This window comes from Colobus angolensis, unplaced genomic scaffold, assembly GCF_000951035.1.
Source record: "Colobus angolensis palliatus isolate OR3802 unplaced genomic scaffold, Cang.pa_1.0 Scaffold111, whole genome shotgun sequence".
NCBI lineage: Eukaryota > Metazoa > Chordata > Mammalia > Primates > Cercopithecidae > Colobus > Colobus angolensis.
The window spans coordinates 7,612,238-7,631,643 of NW_012112142.1; the positions used below are offsets into that span (position 1 = coordinate 7,612,238).

At 40.9% G+C, this 19,406-nt stretch overlaps 1 pseudogene; it reads right to left on the reverse strand.

Annotated features, from left to right (window-relative positions):
* LOC105522737 overlaps positions 1-19,406 on the reverse strand; it is a 39,667-nt pseudogene that overhangs the window by 9,252 nt on the left and 11,009 nt on the right.

Sequence of the window (19,406 nt, forward strand, 5' to 3'; positions counted from 1 at the left end):
GCAGCGCGGCCGGGGCCGGAGGACGGCGCGGGGGAGCGGCGGGAGCCACCCCCTTCTACCAGCAGCCCCACGCCCCGTTTATTCCTGGAGAAAAAACAGTGTAGCGGCGTTCAGGCTTTCCTAACCCTGCCTTTTTAGTCCCAGTGGAGCGGACTTGGTCCATTATCTGCAAGTGAATTTCGATACTCCATGTTTTTATTTTCTGAAATGTTCATTAATGCTTCCACCGCGCCCACCGAATCGTTCTATAAACGTGGAGTGCATGTTGACAGTTATCTTTGGAGACGCGCTCTTTTATGTCTAGTTTTCGTTGCCCCTCAGGCACTCTCCAATAATTTGCACGCCCCAGAAGTTGTATGTACGCAGAATTGGATAGCCTAGTAACTACTGCACGTGCTTATACAAACCGTGAGTCAACAGATGCGTTTTATGTCAACTCAGGATCCAGTGATTCGAGTAGGTAACCTTGTTGCCCTACATGACATGCCACAAGGAGATACTGCTTTAAAACTCCACATTTTTGGTCCAATTTCTACAGTCTTTTAGATGATGCCAACTCCGTCGCACTTAACTCTTACCTACCTGATCTGCATAGACACTGAAAATATCTTCTAAGAGTCAACTTTTCTCTTGGCTAACTCTTGAAACTGCATAAAATCTTGGACAATTACTATAATGTTGAGTTACGTTTAGACAAGAATGATTTTTTTTTGAGGAATAAATTTCACATGAAGCAAAAAAAAAAAAAAAAAAATCACTCCCAGCAGTCAGAATATGCCTTCTAATTAAATTCCTTTTTCCCTCAACCTATTTGAGCACTTACTGGTCAATTCGTGGGCCTCATCTTATTTTCCCTAAAAGCAGCGTTTGACGCAGTTGATCATCCTCTGCTCCTTAGAACAACAGGAAAGTGAACCTTGTTAAATGCCACTCAGATCAGGCCACTCCCCTATTGAAAACCCTCCCTTGATAAATAGTATAAAGTATCCCATACAAGAGAACATTATTCAGCCATAAAAAGAAATGAAGTACTGATACTGATGCATGCTACATGGATAACCTTTCAAAACATATGAAGTGAAAGAAGACCACACATTGTATTCTTCCACATATGTGAAATGCTCAGAGTAGGCAAGGCTATGGAGACAGAAAGTAGTTTGGTGGTTTGCATAGGGTTGGGGAAATGAACCTGAGGAGTGACTGCTAAAGGTTATGGGGTGACAAAATTGTTCTGAAACTAGTTTCTGGTGATGGTTGCGCAACTCTGTGGATATACCAAAAGCCTTTAAATTGTACACTTTAAATGGGTCAATCATTTGGTATGTGAATTTTACCTCAAGCTATTAAAAAAACATGACAATGAAATGCAGTATATGACCTTGATTGGATCCTGAGTGGGGAGGGGGAGCTATAAACTGTCATTTTAAAGCTGTTAATTTTTTTAAAAATCTATAGATGGCATTTATTTATTTAATTTTGAGATGGAGTCTCGCTCAGTCGCCCAGGCTGGAGTGCTATGGCGCGATCTCGGCTCACTGCAACCTCTGCCTCCGGGGTTCAAGCAATTCTCCTGCCTCAGTCTCTTGAGTAACTGGGACTACAGATACCAACCACCATGCCCATCTAAGTTTTGTATTTTTAGTAGAGACAGGGTTTCACCATTTTGACCAGGCTGGTCTCGAACTCCTGGCCTCAAGTGATCCGCCCATCTCAGCCTCCCAAAATTCTGGGATTTCAAGCATGACCCACTGCACCCAGCCTAGATGGCCTTTCTTAGTGCAGTCCTAGTAGTCTTAAATAACTATTAATATTATTATGTATGCAATAAAATTTGATTTTGCCCATTATGCAAGTTACTTCTTTAAATGCTAATAAAAATTTGGATATACTTTTTAAAAGGACATTGATGAGACCATTGTAAAAGCCTAAATATGGTCAGTATATTAATAGCATTATATTAAATTTTTAAAAAATCCTCCCTTGGGTCCTCATTTCACTCAAAATAAAAGTTCCTATAATGAGCACAAGACTCTACATAATCTTTCCTCCCCCCTCCTTTACCACTCTGACCTGCACTTCTACTCTTCCTCTTGCTCACTTCCCCAAGTCACATTGACATTCTCACTCTTCTGGAACAATCTGGGCACATTCTCACCTCAGTATTTATGTGCTAGCTATTCCCTCCCTTTCTAAGCTCATTTTGTGTTGCTATAATAGAATACCACTGATAGAGTTTGGCTATGTGTCCCCACCCAAATCTCATCCCATAACCTCCATGTGTCATAGAAGGGACCTGGTGGGAGGTAATGGAATCATGGGGGTGGGTTCTTCTCATGCTGTTCTCATGATAGTAAGTCTTGCGAGAATCTGATGGTTTTACAAACGGCAGTTTCCCTGCACGGCCTGTGAGATGTGCCTTTGCTGCTCTTTCACCTTCTGCCATGATTGTGAGGCTTCCCCAGCCAAGTGGAACTGTGAGTCCATTAAACCTTTTTTTTTTTTTTTGGAGACAGAATCTCTGTCACCTAGGCTGGAGTGCAGTGATACAACCTTGGCTCACTGCAACCTCCACCTCCAAGGTTCAAGCAATTCTCCTGCCTTGGCCTCCCGAGTAGCTAGGAGTACAGGCATGCACCACCACACTTGGCTAATCTTTTTTTGTATTTTTTAGTAGAGACAGGGTTTTGCCATGTTAGCCAGGCTGGTCTCAAACTCCTGAGCTCAGGTGATCCACCTGCCTTGGCCTCCCAAAGTGCTGGGATTACAGGCGTGAGCCACTGTGCCCAGCCCTAAACCACGTTTTCTTTATAAATTACCCAGTCTCGTGTATTTCTTCATAGCAGTATGAAAATGGACTAATGCAACCACCACTAATACAAACTATTGTGTAGTTTATACACAATAGAAGTTAATTTAGCTCATGTCTCTGGGAAGAGGCTGCATCTGGTGAGGGCCTTCTTCCTTCATCACAACATAGCAGAAGGCATCACATAGCAAGAGAGAGAACATGAGAGGGAGGGTAGAAAAGGGCCAAACTCATACTTGTATCAGTAATCCACTCCTAAGATACCAAACCGCACTCCTGTAGTGCCATTAATCTATTCATGAGGGCAGATCCCTGTTAAAAGAAAAACTTTTACGCAAATTAAATTTAACAGAGTTTAATTGAGCAAAGAGCAATTTGAGAACTGAGCAGCCCCCAGAACCAGAATGGTTTCAGAGCAACTTTGGGGTTGCCACAGGGTCAGATGATATTTATGGGCAGAGAAGGAAAAGAGACAGAAAATGGAGTGAGGTACAGAAAAAAACTGGATTGGTTAGAGCTAAATTTTTGCCTTATTTTAACACAGTTTGAACAGTTGGCTGCCTGTGATTGACCAAAACTCTGTGGTTGGTACAAGAGGTGGTTACAATCTGTTTGCATATCCAATTAGGTTACAGTTTGCTGTGTCCAGAGAAATCTTTAGGCTTAACTTAAAATATGTATGGGCCAGGCGTGGTAGCTCACGCCTGTAATCCCAGCACTTTGGGAGGCCAAGGTGGGTGGATCACCTGCGGTCAAGAGTTTGAGACCAGCCTGACCAACATGGAGAAACCCCGTCTCTACTAAAAATACAAAATTAGTTGGACGTGGTGGCGCATGCCTGTAATCCCAGCTTCTCAGGAGGCTGAGGCAGGAGAATCAGTTGAACCCGAGAAGTGGAGGCTGCAGTGAGCTGAGATTGCGCCATTTTACTCCAGCCTGGGCAACAAGAGCAAAACTCCATCACAAAAAAAGTATATATATATATATCTATGGCGGCAGCTTTAGTCTAAACTTAACAGCCCTCATGACATCATCACTTCTTAAAGTTCTTACCTCTCAACACTGCTGCATTGGGGATTAAGTTTACAATATATAAACTTTGGGGATGCATTCAAGCCATATTACTCCCTAGACAGCTCTTCCCACAGATGTCCACATGGCTCACTCCTTCATCTCCCTCAAGTCTTCACTCAAATGTCTCCATATTATTTAGCCAAAAGAGCAGGATTTTTGGTCTACTGTGTTCATTGCTATAATCTCAGTGCCTAAGCAGTGCCTGGTATTTAATAGGAGCATATTAAATATCTGTTGAATGAATCAATGAGTAAATGAAGCACTGTTCTAGCAGGGGATATGGTGGCAAACAGAAAAAAATCCCTGCCGTCATCAAGGAAGACAGATAATAAATAAATAAATACATGGCTGGACATGGTGGCTCACACCTGTAATCCCAGCACTTTGGGAGGCCAAGGCAGGTGGATCATGAGGTCAGGAGTTCAAAACCAGCCTGGCCAGCATGGTGAAACCCTGTCTCTACTAAAAAAAAAAAAAAAAAAGCCGGCCATGGTGGCATGTGTCTGTAGTTCCAGCTACTTGGGAGACTGAGGCAGGAGAATTACTTGAACCCGGGAGGCAGAGGTTTCAGTGAGCTGAGATCGTGCCACTGCACTACAGCCTGGATGATAGAGCGAGACTGCATCTCAAAAAATAAATAATTAAATAAATAAATACACAAATATGCTAGACAGTGGTACAAATGATGGAAAAAAACGGGAAGAGGGATTGAGAACGGGAGAGATGACTATTTCTAAAGGGACAGAGGAAACCTCATTGCAAGAGGTCCTGAAGGAAGGGAAGGAAGCACAGTACACAGTCTTGAGGGATGAGTTCCCAACCTCCCAAGCAGAAGGAAGAACAAGTGTAAAGACCTAGAAGCTGAGTCTACTTTATGCATGCACTGAAAAGCCGGGGGGCGGGCTTGGGGACAGTGCAGTGATGTAGGAAAAGCTAGTGACTGGAGGGAAGGCAGAGTATGTGGACCCAGATGCACACAAGCTGGTGTTTGCTTGCAGAGGTGAGAACACACGGATGGTCTCTTGTCAACACTCTCATCTTGGTGAAATTGCCAGGGAACCTGCTTCCTGAGAATGGTGGGATTGAAGAGATGCTGGAGGTTGGAAAAGAGAGGAGTGATATCTAACAGTCATCTAAGAGTGTTTGAAAGCAAATGAACTCCGGAAATGTGGTAGGATTGCTACTATTAAGTGTCCATTTGAGGTTAGTGGCCATTAATTAATTACTTTATTTATTTATCTGAGACGGAGTCTTGCTTAGTCACCCAGGCTGGAGTGCAGTGTCACGATCTTGCCTCACTGTCACGATCTCAGCTCACTGCAACCTCTACCTCCCGGGTTCAAGTGATTCTCCTGCCTCAGCCTCCCTAGTAAGTGGGATTACAGGCATGCACCAGCATGCCCAGTTAGTTTTTGTATTTTCAGTAGAGATGGGGTTTCACCATGTTGGCCAGTCTGGTCTCAAACTCCTGACCTCAGGTGATCCACCTGCCTCAGCCTCTCAAAGTGCTGGGATTACAGGCATGAGCCACTACGCCCAGTTTAGTGGCCATGAATTTAAAGTAAGACCAGTCAGCATGGCTGTGGGTTTTTCTCCAGCCTCGGTTAACCTAAGGGGACAGAGCTGAGTTTCACTAGGGCTGGGGTTTTGCAGGTGTATGTCATGGAAGGAAAGGGCATCAGACAGCAGAAGGTATAGGCAATGGAGTGACTGTGGGGGTCTGTGATAGGAAGAAGGCGAAAACGTATAGTAATGTGAAATGTTGGAAAGATGATAGGATCCACCGAGTGAAGGTCCCAGTGGGGTCCATGAGTTACTGGAGCTGGGACCCTTTCCCAAAAGCTGGGAAGCAGTCTGGGAATGAGATACTTGAAATTGAAATCATGATGCTGGGGCAGTTTTGAGCAATGCCAAGATGTAGGGGTGTGACCAGAGATAGTGTATGGCTGAGGTAGAGAGGAGGACAGGATCCTTCCAGAAAAGGAGATATTGAGGAACTGAAGGCAAATTAATTATGTTATGTAATCAGTTTATTGGGAAAAAATCAGCTACTAATCACTTAAGATAAGAGAAGCTCTTAAAATTGGCTGCAAATTTTATATAAGCAAAATGTAAATCCAAAAACCCGTTTTAAGAGATGATTCTACTCAATAGAAAAATAAATGTAATGATTTATAGTTCAGCTCCCTCAGGGAATTTAAGTGACTCAGTTTTCCTGGAATGAGCCTGCCAAGGATCATTGGTGTGTTATTTTTCATATTAAAAGGAATGCTGGCCCGGCATGGTGGCTCATGTCTGTGATTCCAGCACGTTGGGAGGCCAAGGTGGGGGTCAGGAGTTTGAGACCAGCCTGGGCAACATAGTGAAACCCCATCTCTACAAAATATACAAAAAATTAGCCAGGTGTGGTGGTACACGCCTATAGTCCCAGTTACTCAAGAGGCTAAGGTGGGAGGATGGATTGAGTCTGGAAGGTTAAGTCTGCAGTGAGTTGTGAGGATGCCACTGCACTCCAGCCTGGGCCAAACAGCAAGACTCTGTCTCTGAAAAAAATGTTGTTGTTGTTGTTGGAATCCTTTATTCTCCCATCACACCCTTTGCTCCAAAGGAGTTATAGCTCTCTGTAATTATAAATGTATTTAGTCAAATTGTTGAGTATCCAGTGAGAAAACCCCACTGCTCTTCTAAGTACTATGTGGGTGGGAGCTGTATCTAGTTTATGTTCCCATCTCCAAGCCCAAAGTTTGCACAGACCTGTCATGGCAGACGCTCAAATATTTGCTGAAAGAATAAATCCCTAATACAACTGTTGTGGTCAAATACAAATTGGTATTTTTTCTTAATTACAGCGTACTTCATAGTAATTGTCCTCATTATTGCCCCCAAGTCTGAAATTCAGATCTAATTATAAATTGTAGGAATTAATAAAAAGTTGTCAGCCCTTTTCCTAAGAGTTTTGTAACAGTCTATACATTACAAAGTTCCATGTGAAAATTCTATGGTAAACATTATGATGACAGCAAAACTTTGTATTTCCAGTTTCTTAAATTTGTGGGGTGATATGGTTTGGCTCTGTGTCCACACCCAAATCTCATGTTGAATTGTAATCCCCATGTGTCAGGGGAGTGACCTGGTGGGAGGTGATTGGGTCATGGGGGGCAGATTTCCCCCATGCTGTTCTTGTGAGAGTGAGTGAGTTCTCATGAGATGTGATAGTTTAAAAGTATAGCACTTCCCCCCTCACTCTCTCTCTCTCCTGTTCCACAATAATGAGACATGCTTGGTTTCCTCTTCAACTTCCACCATAATTGTAAGTTTCCTGAGGCCTCCTAGGCTTGCTTCCTGTTTAGTCTGCAGAACTGTGAGTCAGTTAAACCTCTTTTCTTCATAAATTTATCCAGTCTCAGGTAGTTCTTTATAGCAGTGTGAGAATGGACTAATACAGAAAATTGGTACCAGGAAAGTGGGGAATTACTATAAAGATACCTGAAAATGTGGAAGTGACTTTGGAACTGGGTATTGGGCAGAGGTTGGAACAATTTGGCACACAGAAGACAGGAAGATGTGGGAAAGTTTGGAACTTCATGGAAACTTATTGAATAATTTTGACCAAAATGCTAATAGTGATATGGATAGTGAAGTCCAGACTGAGTTGATCTCAGATAGAAATGAGAAACTTACTGGGAACTAGAGTAAAGGTCACTCTTGCTATTCTTTAGCCAAGAAACTGATAGCATTGTGCCCTTGCTGTAGAGATCTGTGCAACTTTGAACTTGAGAGAGATGATTTAAGGTATCTGGCAGAAGAAATTTCTAAGCAGCAAAGCACTTGAGATGTGGTCTGGCTGCTCCTCACAGCATACAGTCATATGTGTTCACAAAGAGATGGTCTGAAATTGGAACTTATATTTAAAAGGGAAACAGAGCATAAAAGTTTAGAAATTTGCAGCCTGACCATATGGTTGAAAAAGAAAAAAGAGCCATTTTCTGGGGACAAATTCAAGCTGGCTGCAGAAATTTGCATAAGTAAAAAGCCAAATATTAACAGCCAAGACAATGGGGAAAACATCTCCAGGGCATGTAAGAGCAGCCCCTCCCATGATAGGCCTGGAGGCCTATGAGGGAAAAAAGGTTTTGTGGGCCATGCCCAAGGCCCTGCTGCTCTATGCAGCTTTGGGACATGATGCCCTGCAACCCAGCCCCTCCAGCTCCAGCCATGTCTAAAAGGGGCCAAGGTACAGGCTGGGCTGTTGCTTCAGAGGGTGCAAGCCCCAAGCTTTGATAGCTTCCATGTGATGTTGGGCCTGCAGGTGCATAGACGACAAGAGCTGAGCTTTGGGAGCCTCTGCCTAGATTTCAGATAATGTACAGAAATGCCTGGATGTCCAGGCAGAAGTGTGCTGTCAAGATGGAGTCCTCATGGAGAGCCTCTACTAGGGCACTACAGAGGGGAAATGTGGGATTGGAGCCCTCACATGGAGTCCCCACTGGGGCGCTGCCTAGTAGAGCTGTGAGAAGAGGGCTGTCATCTTCCAGACGCCAGAATGGTAGGTCCACCAACTGCTTGCACTGTGCACCTGGAAAAGCTGCAGGCACTCAATGCCAGCCTGTGAATGCAGCCAAAGGGGGCTGTACACTGCAGAGCCACAGGGACATTGGAGTTACAGAGCCACAGGAGGTGCCAAAGGCCTTGGAAGCCCACCCCTTGCATCAATGTGACCTGGATGTGAGACATGGAGTCAAAGGAAATTATTTTGGAGCTTTAAGATTTAATGACTGCCCTGCTGGGTTTTGAACCTGCATGGGGGCCTATAGCCCCTTTGTTTTGGCCCATTTCTCCCATTTGGAATGGGAGTATTTACACAATTTCTCTATCCCCATTGTATCTTGGAAGTAACTAACTTGTTTTTTTATTTTACAGGCTTATAGGCAGAAGGGATTTGCCTTGTCTCAGATGAGACTTTGGACTTGGGCTTTTGAGTTAATGCTGGAATGAGTTAAAACTTTGGGGGACTATTGAAAAGGAATAATTGTATTTTGCAATGTGAGAAGGACATAAGATTTGGGAGGGGACGGGGCAGAATGATATGGTTTGGCTCTGTGTCCCCACCCAAATCTCATGTTGAATTGTAATCCCCACATGTCAGGGGAGAGACCTGGTGGGAGGTGATTGAATCGTGGGGACAGATTTCCCCCATGTTGTTCTCATAATAGCAAGTGAGTTCACATGAGATGTGATGGTTTAAAAGTGTAGCATATGTAGGTTCTCTCTCTCCTGCTCTACCATGGTAAGATGTGGCTTGCTTTTCCTTCACTTTCTACCATGATTATAAGTTTCCTGATACCTCTTAGCCATGCTTCCTGTTAAGCCTGCAGAACTGTGAGTCAATTAAACCTCTTTTCTTCATAAATTACCCAGTCTCAAGTAGTTCTTTACAGCAGTGTGAGAACAGACTAATACATGGGGCATTCTATACTCTTTGCTTAATGGAATTATTGTCTTATGCTACATTGTCAGTGAAGTCAGGAAGTATTTGTAGCATTTAGACACAAACCTTTGAGGATAATTTATTCTCTCACTCACTTTCCTGCCACGTGAAACTTCAATACTTCAGTGTCCTTATTCCCCAAAACATCACAGAGAATATTACTGCTACTGGACTCCTGATATAGACTGACAGCATTCTCTTCACTTATCTGATCTCTATTAATTCAATCATTTTATATCCATTGTTCAAATGTTGCTCCTAAATTCACCTAACAAAAGCAGAGTAAACAGACAACCCACACAGTGGGAGAAAATATTTGCAAACTATGCCTCCAACAAAGGACAAATATCCAGAATCTACAAGGAACTCAAATCAGCAAACAATAATAATAATTATAATCCCATCAAAAAGTGGGTTAAGTAAATATAAATAGACAATTCTCAAAAGAAGATATACAAATGACCAACAAACATGAAAAAAAATGCTCAACATCATTAATTATCAGGGAAATGCGAATTAAAACTACAATGAGATACCACCTTACTCCTGCAAGAATGGCCATATTTTAAAAATCAAAAATATAGATGTTGGTATGGATGTGGTGAAAGGGAACACTTTTACACTGCTAGTGGGAATGTAAACTAGTACAACTACTATGGAAAACAGTATGGAGATTCCTTAAAGAACTAAAAGTAGAACTACCATTTGATCCAGCAACCCCACTGTTGGGTACCTTCCCAGAGGAAAAGAAGTCATTATGTGAACAAGATATTTGCATATACATGTTTATAGCAGCACAATTTGCGATTGCAAAAATATGGAACCAGCCTAAATGTCCATCAACCAGCAAGTGGATAAAGATAATGTGGGCTGGGTGTAGTGGCTCACCCCTGTAATCCCAGCACTTTGGGAGGCCAAGGTGGTTGGATCAGCTGAGGTCAGGAGTTTGAGATCAGCCTGCCCAACATGGAGAAACCCCGTGTCTACTAAAAATACAAAGATTAGCCAGGCATTGTGGCAGCCACCTGTAATCCCAGCTACTCGGGAGGCTGAGGTGGAAGAATTGCTTGAACCCAGGAGGCAGAGGTTGCCCAGTGAGCCGAGATTGCACCACTGCACTGCAGCCGGGGTGACAGAGCAAGACTCCATCTCAAAAAAAAAAAAGTGATATATATATATATATATATATATATCACACACATACACATATATATATAGTAGTATACCATGGTATACTACTCAGCCATAAAAAGGAACAAAATAACACCATTCACAGCAACCTGGATGGAGTTGGAGACCATTATTCTAAGTGAAATAACTTAGGAATGCAAAACCAATTGTTGCATGCTCTCACTTGTAAGTGGGAGCTAAGCTATGAGAATGCAAATATGTAAGAACGATACAATGGACTTTGGGGACTTGTTGGGGAAAGGTGGAGGTGAGGGTGAGGGATAAAAGACTACACATTGGGTACAGTGTACACTGCTCAGGTGATGGGTGTCCCAAAATCTCAGAAGTCACCACTAAAGAACTTATCCATGTAATGAAAACAACCTGTTCCCCAGAAAGTACTGAAATAAAATTGAAATGAGAGCCTTTTTCAAGTGTTGTTACATATCAAACTTATAATGGCTAGAGTTGACAGAGCACTTACCTGTCACGATACTAAACACCTGAGAGGCATCATCTCTTTCAGTCTCAAATCTCCATACAAGGTAGATGCCATCTTCCTTATCTGTGGATAGTATCAGTGTTTATTGAATAGGGTTTGTGAGAAACAATAATAATAGTGATAATAACAGCTAACACTTATGTTTACTGTTTGCCAGACATTGTTTTGAGCACCTTACATATATGTTATATACTCCTTTTTTCTTCAGATCAATCCTATGAGATAGATACTATGCTGTTTCCATTTTATAGATGAGGAAACTGAAACACCAACATGTTAAGTGACTTGCCAAGGTCACACAGCAAGTATGCTAATACATCTAAAGTATTTAATGAAGTATCTGGCATATATATGTGTTCAGCAAATGTAGCCAATATTCTTTTCACTGGACATTGATAGTGTTGTACTTAAGTGAAGTATTTTAGGTAGACTCAATTAGTGGATTAGTCCCTTTTTTAAAGTTTAATGATCACATGATTTCCAGAAAAAGTTATTTAACAATTTTGCTTTCAAAAGTTATTTCCCTTCACTAGGCCTTCATCCATTGGCAAGGTTTTCCATGCTGAAAGATTGGCTCTGGCTACATTTAACACAAAACCTGAATAACAGCAGCTTAAGCAAGATAGGATTTACTTTATCACTTGTAGAAAGAGACCAGAAAAAGGAATTTCAGGGACAGTTCAGTAGGGCAGCTCAGGACCATATCTGGCACAAACCAGGGGTTTGAACGTGTGTCAGGTAAATTTTAAAAACCCCCAGTAATCGACTCAGAGGTGTTAGTCCAAGGTCTCTGTGATTCCCTTTGCCTCTCCCTCATTGTTGATTATAAAGTGGCCACTGCAGCTCCAGTCACCTCTTTATTCTGGACAGGAAAAATAAACAGGCAAGGAAAAGAGGGATGGACCAAGCCTGAAGCCCCTTTAAGGAAGACACCACCTACCGCCATGGGTGATAGGCTGTCATCACTACTAGAACATCTGCCAATGCATCCTTGGTGAGAACTCTCATGTGACTTTTCCTATTTATAAAGATGGCTAGGAAATATCATTTTTGGTTTTTAATCTAAGCAAACTATTTTTAATCCAGACAACAAAATGACAAAGTGAGAAAGAAGGTAAAGGATGAATGCAGTGGTGTGCTCCAAATGTCTTGTACTGGCTGTGAGAGCTGGTGGTGACATTTTCAGATTTTTTGCAAGCTTATTAAACACATTGCTAGCCTGAAATTGGCCATGATGGGAGTATTTACGTTGCAAAAATTGTCAAACACTGAAAATTAAGGCCCTGCTCTCTTTTGTGGAGAGGCAGTTGCTAAACTTTTACCAGCACACCACTGAATATTGGATAGATAACTGGGAGTCCCTGCTACTGAAGGCTTTTTTTTTTTTGTCTTACTACGTTTTCCACTTATTTCTGACTTTACTGGTTGAGACTTATTAACACATAGGTAAGTAATCTTTTGAAATACTTGGTGTTTTAATAATCCTCCTCTCTTTATTCTATTGAGTTTTATTCTTTCTGCAGAGAATGTACAAGTTGTTTCTTGGTAGTAAGTTAGGAGAGTCATAAAATATTGTGAATTTCTGTTCTAGACATTTTAAAAGTTTTATTTTAAAATATTCTGATCTAGAAAGATTCAGATATATTCAGAAATAGCTTCTTAATTTTATATTTGAAGCAATTGTGATATCAAGCTGTTGCTAAGACCATTAGCTTTTCTAAGGTGTAATTTTACTGAGGTGGAAAAAAAATACCTTACAATAATTTTTCTTCCCAAATTTAATCCTGAGAAAAGGGTAAAGTGTAATATTGTCCCCTCCTGGTTGTAAGGAAGAGTCAATGGCTCTTCACTCTCAAGGACGAGCTTCCTAAATAGGTCTTTTCCCCTTTTCTTTAGAATATAAACAGGTACTTAAAAGCACAGCATTGATAACGACAAAGAATACTTTCCTTTTGGCTTGAAAGAAGGCAATAAGAAGAAAGATTTTAGGAGCTGAGTTGGAAATTAAGAAGAAAGCCTCAAGGGTTTGTGAGCATGAACCTACTTAAGGGGTCTTGCCTCCAAGACGGTGTTTAAGATGTACAGAAAGAAGCACAGGAAACAAAGGTATGTATCAGTTAGAGTTGCAACATGTACCTTAGATGTTTCTTTGAAAAATCTCGCTTTGTATGACTTCCTTTAGTGTTATCCAACTGTAGTAGCTATGATGAAGAATTTCTTTAATAAAAAGATGATCCATATTGATCAGTCTGAAAGGCTTGGCTATGCAGCTGAATTATACATATTTGAACACTGCTTATTGAGGGCTTTTAGAGGATGGTCAACAAATGACACCTGCTTGCTCTCCTAAGTATGAAGCCAAATAAAGACCAAAATCAGGCCCAGCACAGTGGCTCATGCCTGTAATTCTAGCGCTTTGGGAGGCTAAAGCGGGAAGATTGCTTCAGCCCAGGAGTTAAGGGCCACAGTGAGCTATCATTGCACCAGGGCACTCCAGCCAAGGTGGCAGACCCTGTCCCAAAAAAAATAAAACAAACAAAAATCAGAAGTCAGAGAGATAAAAGTCTAAATATGATCTTTATTATCTAAAACGTGGACTGGAAGATTTGGCCTTAGATCTGTGGCCAAATTTGCTTGCTAATATTTTACCACTAAATTAAAAAGTCTCGGATACTACCATAGTGGAACAGCCACAGGCTGCAATTTATTTGCAATAACTGTGGATCACAAAAGGTCTCTCTCTCATGAGAAAATGCCCTTCTTCTGGTTTCCCGAAAGATTATTCCACTCTGTATCAGTTTATACCCTTAGTTACTTCATCTTTCAAAAGACAGGCTAATGTTGTGCTTTTCCATTTGAGACAAGGTGATCACTTTTTTCCCCAGCTAACCAAGGGAGGCTCCATTTTGCCTAAATAAGACTTCCTGAAGTTGTTCTTGTTTGTTTGTTTTGAGGTCTTACTCTGTCTCCCAAGCTGGAGTGAAGTGGTGCAATCACATCTCACTACAGGCTCGAACTCCTGAGTTTGAGCCCATCCTCTCATTTCAGCCTCCCTAGTAGTTCTAGGTCTGCGGGTGCATGCCACCACAATCAGCTCTTTTTTTTTTTTTTTTTTTAAATGGTGATAGGATCTTCCTGGTCTTGAACTCCTGGCCTCAAACAATCCTCCAGCCTTGGCTTCCCAGAATGCTGGGTAGAACCCACAGGGATTCAGATATAGGTGGGCCACCACATCCAACCAAGTTTGTGGTTTCTTCTTAAGGTGCTTAAGCTCAAATTGTATCCATTTCAAATGGGTTGTATTGTCCCCAAAAGCCACGGCTAAGTTGGTATGCTTCGGGTAAAATCACAGGAGACAAAATAGTAAGTAAAAACATGGGAACGTTACTATAGAAAGTCCTGATGACAGTTAAACAACAGTATTAACTAGTTGGCTAATGTTTAATGAGTACCTACTGCGTGCTGGGCACAGTTCTAAGCACTGCATGACTGCAGTGAGCAAGAAGCTTCCACTTTTAGTTGGCAATGATATTTTATTTGAGGAGAGCAAGAATGAACGCTGGAACACAAGATCTAAGCTATAAGTACAATAAAACAGAGTAACGTAACAGAGAATGATGTTAGGAGGTGGACACCTTTATATTTTTCAACCATACTCTCAATAACCTCAGGAGTCTTCTCTTCAAAAAATGAAGAATTGCACAATTTCTTCACCAGCAACAACCTTCCTTTTCCTGTAGTCTCAACTCTTTCTCTCCATTGACTCCTTCCCCCGAACAGTAAACGTCCTAAAAATATACACATATGCACACAACTTATAAATACACAAAACAGAGCCACAAAAATAAAACCCTTCTTGTTCCTAAATATTTATCTAGTTTTATCCATTTTCTTTTTCTCTTCTCATTCACACTTCCAGAAAGAGTAGTTTATGCCCCCACTGTCTTCATTTTTGTGAGTCACATTCATCCCATAACCCACTAAAATCCAACTTCTGTCTGCTCCATGCCATTGAAACTATTCTTGCTAAGACAGGGCCATTGCTTACTGCTGGGTGTATATATATATATATATATACAGTCTTTTCTTGTATATATACAGTCTTTTCCTGGTTAAAATTTCATTGACCTTTGTATTGCCAAATCTAATAAATACTTTTCTGTCTTTATTCTATTGCATGGCTCAGATTCATTAAACACTACTAGTCATTCTTCCATTCTCAAAAACCTTGGCTTTGTCAAAGGCTGGAAACAACACAACTGTCCATTCCTAGAGGTCTAGCTGAATTAACACAATGGAGTACTTTGGAGCTATAACAAAGTGTTAGGACTGTTTTCTATATGCTACAGAGAGTAATTGCCAGGATATATTGTTAAGTGAAAAAAGTTGAGTAGAGAAAAATATATGTATTGTATGTTATCATTTATTTTTAAAAGGTGAGGGATATGAACATATACATGTTTGATAATAAAAAAAATGGAAGGATAAACAAAAAAATTTTATAGTTACATAGAGGGCAGAGGGGAAAAAAGGTAGAGAAAACAGAATGGAAGCTAGATTTCTCTGAATATACCATGTTTTGTGGATTTGACTTTGAACCCTGGAAATATTTTACCTACTTATCAAATGAAAGTCATTTTGTAAAAGAATCTAAATAGAAACTAAAATAGAAATAAAACTAAAATAAATAGAAACTAAAATAAAAAAGCAAATCAACCTGTTAATCAAGCTTGTGATACAGAAAGGAATTATTTCAAATGACTTAAAAAATTCAGGCAGATCACGAGGTCAGGAGATCGAGACCATCCTGGTTAACACAGTGAAACCCTGTTTCTACTAAAAACAAAAATAAATTAGTTGGGTGTGATAGCGTGCACCTGTAGTCGCAGCTACTCAGGAGGCTGAAGCAGGAGAATCGCTTGAACCCAGGAGGCAGAGGTTATAGTGAGCTGAGATTGTACCGCTGCCCTCCAGCCTGGCAAGAGTGAGACTCCATCTCAAAAAAAAAAAAAAAAAGGCCGGCACGATGGCTCACGCCTGTAATCCCAGCACTTTGGGAGGCTGAGGCAGGTGGATCACGAGATCAGGAGTTCAAGACCAGCCTGGTCAAGATGGTGAAACCCCGTCTCTACTAAAAATGCAAGAAATTAGCCAGGTGTGGTGGCACGTGCCTGTAATCCCAGCCACTCCAGAGGCTGAGACAGAGAATTGCTTAAACCTGGAGGGGTGGAGGTTGCAGTGAGTCTAGATTGTGCCACTGTACTCCAGACTGGGTGACAGAGCGAGACTACGTCTCAAAAAAAAAAAAAAGCCACAATCTGTAAATCTTTGGTGGAATATAATTGAAGGGCAAAAATAACTAAAAAAGAAAAGAAAACTTTCAGTAGTCATATCATTATTAATAATATTTGGCATTTTAAATTTGAAATTATCATAAAGATATACAGTGATGAAACACATAGTGATGTTTTGGTCAATGATGGACTGCCTGTATGATGGTGGTTCCACATAAGATTAGAATGTAGCTGAGGAATTCCTGTCACCTAGTGACATTGCCATCATAATGTCATAGCATGATTCATTGCTCCTGTTTGTGGTGATGCTGGTGTTAACAAACTGGCTGTACTGCCAGTTACATAAAAGTATAGCACATACAATTATGTACAGTACATAATACTTGATAATAAATGACTATGTCACTGGTTTATGTGTTTTCTAACTATATTTTGTAACATTATTTTAGAGTGTAGTTCTTCTACTTATTAAAGAAAAGTTAACTGTAAAGCAATCTCAGGCAGGTCCTTCAGGAGGTATTCCAGAAGAAGGTATTGTTATCATAGGAGGTGACAGCTCCATGCATGTCATCTCAGAAGATTTTCCAGTGGGGCAAGATGTGACAGTGGGAAGCAGTGATATTGATCCTTATCCTGTACAGGCCTAGGTTGATGTGTGTGTCTGTGTCTTAGTTTTTAACAACAAAAAAATTAAAAAGCAAAAAGAAAAATATTTAAAAATTTAAAAATAGAAAAACTTTATGGAATACTAATAATAGAAAGAAAGAAAATATTTTTGTACAATTGTACAATGTGCTTGTATTTTAAGCTAAGTGATTACGAAATAACTCAAAAGTTAAAAAATTTAAAAGTTTATAAAATCTAAAAGTTACAGTAAGTTAAGGTTAATTTATTATTGAAGATAGCCTTTATTATCTAAATTCAGTGTAGCCTAAGTGTGCAGTGTTTATAAGTCTACAGTAGTGTATAGTAATGTCCTAGGCCTTCACATTCACCCACCACTTACTCTGTGACTCACACAGAGCAATTTCCAGTCCTACAAGCTCTATTCATGGTAAATGCCCCATACAAGTGTACCATTTAAAAATCTTTCCTATTTAATTTATTTTTCATCTGAATGAAGATGCCAATAAAGGACTTTTACTGCAGGTTTGTTGCATTTAAATGACACAGTGTAAGGGGTAAAAAGTGTACAACGCATAAAACCCCAGCATCAAACAAACAAGCGAAACAAAACACCAGCATCACTCATTTCCTCTAAATTCACAGTACAAAAGCAAATTATGGAAATGATGCAAGAGGGAACCAACAATGGCATATTTTCTTCTTTCTTAAGGAAAGTCATAGCAGTCATTAATATTTATTCCCCTGTGAAGTACGTTGTTCTAATTTCCATTATTCCAAAGGGAAGTTCTGTCCTTGAGGACACCCAAAATTATGCTATTACACGGCCACATCAGCAGCATCCTGGGCACTGGGAGAAAAAGCCAAGCAGCTCATTCTCTGTATAAAGTTGTTGCTCCATAAATAGTGTAATGATAGGATCATTTCACCATTACCAAGGCTCCTACCAGGGTCCCTACATGCCTTGACCAGTGAGGTCCTGAGGTCAGTAGAGTCACAGGTGAGCAGGCCACGGGTACTTCTAAGTAGGAAAGCATGACAGTGTGAGAGAAGTCCACTCAGGTCTGCTGATTCAGCTATCAATAAAGGCTAAGAACATTCAGACTTATAAACTCCTTGAATGCCACCCCTCATTCTCTGTGGTTCTCTCAATATGTCATCTCTGAAGTTGCTCCTGAAAATAGAGGGCAGATGATGGCTAGGCATGGTGGCTCACGCCTGTAATCCCAGCACTTTGGGAGGCCGAGGTGGGTGGATCACTTGAGGTCAGGAGTTCGAGACCAGCCTGGCCAACATGGCGAAATCCCATCTCTACTAAAAATATAAAAATTAGCCTGGTGTGGTGGCTTGCCCCTGTAATCCCAGCTACTTGGGAGGCTGAGACATGAGAATTGCTTGAACCTGGAAGGCAGAGGTTGCAGTAAGCCAAGATCATGCCACTGCACTCCAGCCTGAGTGACAGAGCAAGATCATGATCCACAACAAGGCTAAGTGAATGTGTATAAAGTGTAAAGCAGCAGCTCTACCTCTCATGGGCATCAGAAATACCTGTCTATGTTTCTAAACATATGAGGGCTTGGACTTCACTCCTTAACCTCCAAAGGTGGAGCTCCAGGGAGATAGGTCTTGCCAAAGTTGAGTTGGCAATTCTGATGTGTGCCACAGAGAACTAACTATTGGTACAATGTTTCTGCCAGGCCTTGATTTCTGCCAAGATTGAACAATCTTTATTTTTGTGTAACTAGAGATGATTTATCAATGGTGCATTTTACAAGATCACCTTGTTAAGAATTCCTTCGTTTGACTAACCTGGCTTCAGATTACCCACCAACAGGCGTGCATAAAATGTCAATTCACTTCATAACCAAAGTTAGAATTTTATTTTATTTTATTTATTATTATACTTTAAGTTCTGGGGTACATGTGCACAACATGCAGGTTTGTTACATAGGTATACATGTGCCATGTTGGTGTGCTGCACCCATTAACGCATCATTTACATTAGGTATATCTCCTAATGCTATCCCTCCCCGCTAACCCTACCCCATGACACACCCCAGTGTGTGATGTTCCCCACCCTGTATCCAAGTGTTCTCATTGTTCAATTCCCACCTATGAGTGAAAACATGTAGTGTATGGTTTTCCGTCCTTGCGATAGTTTGCTCACAGTGATGGTTTCCAGCTTCATCCATGTCCCTGCAAAGGATATGAACTCATCCTTTTTTATGGCTACATAGTATTCCGTGGTATATATGTGCCACATTTTCTTAATCCAGTCTATCATTGATGGACATTTGGGTTGGTTCCAAGTTTTTGCTATTGTGAATAGTACCGCAGTAAACATACGTGTGCATGTCTTTATAGCAGCATGATTTATAATCCTTTGGGTATATACCCTGTAATGGGATGGCTGGGTCAAATGGTATTTCTAGTTCTAGATCCTTGAGG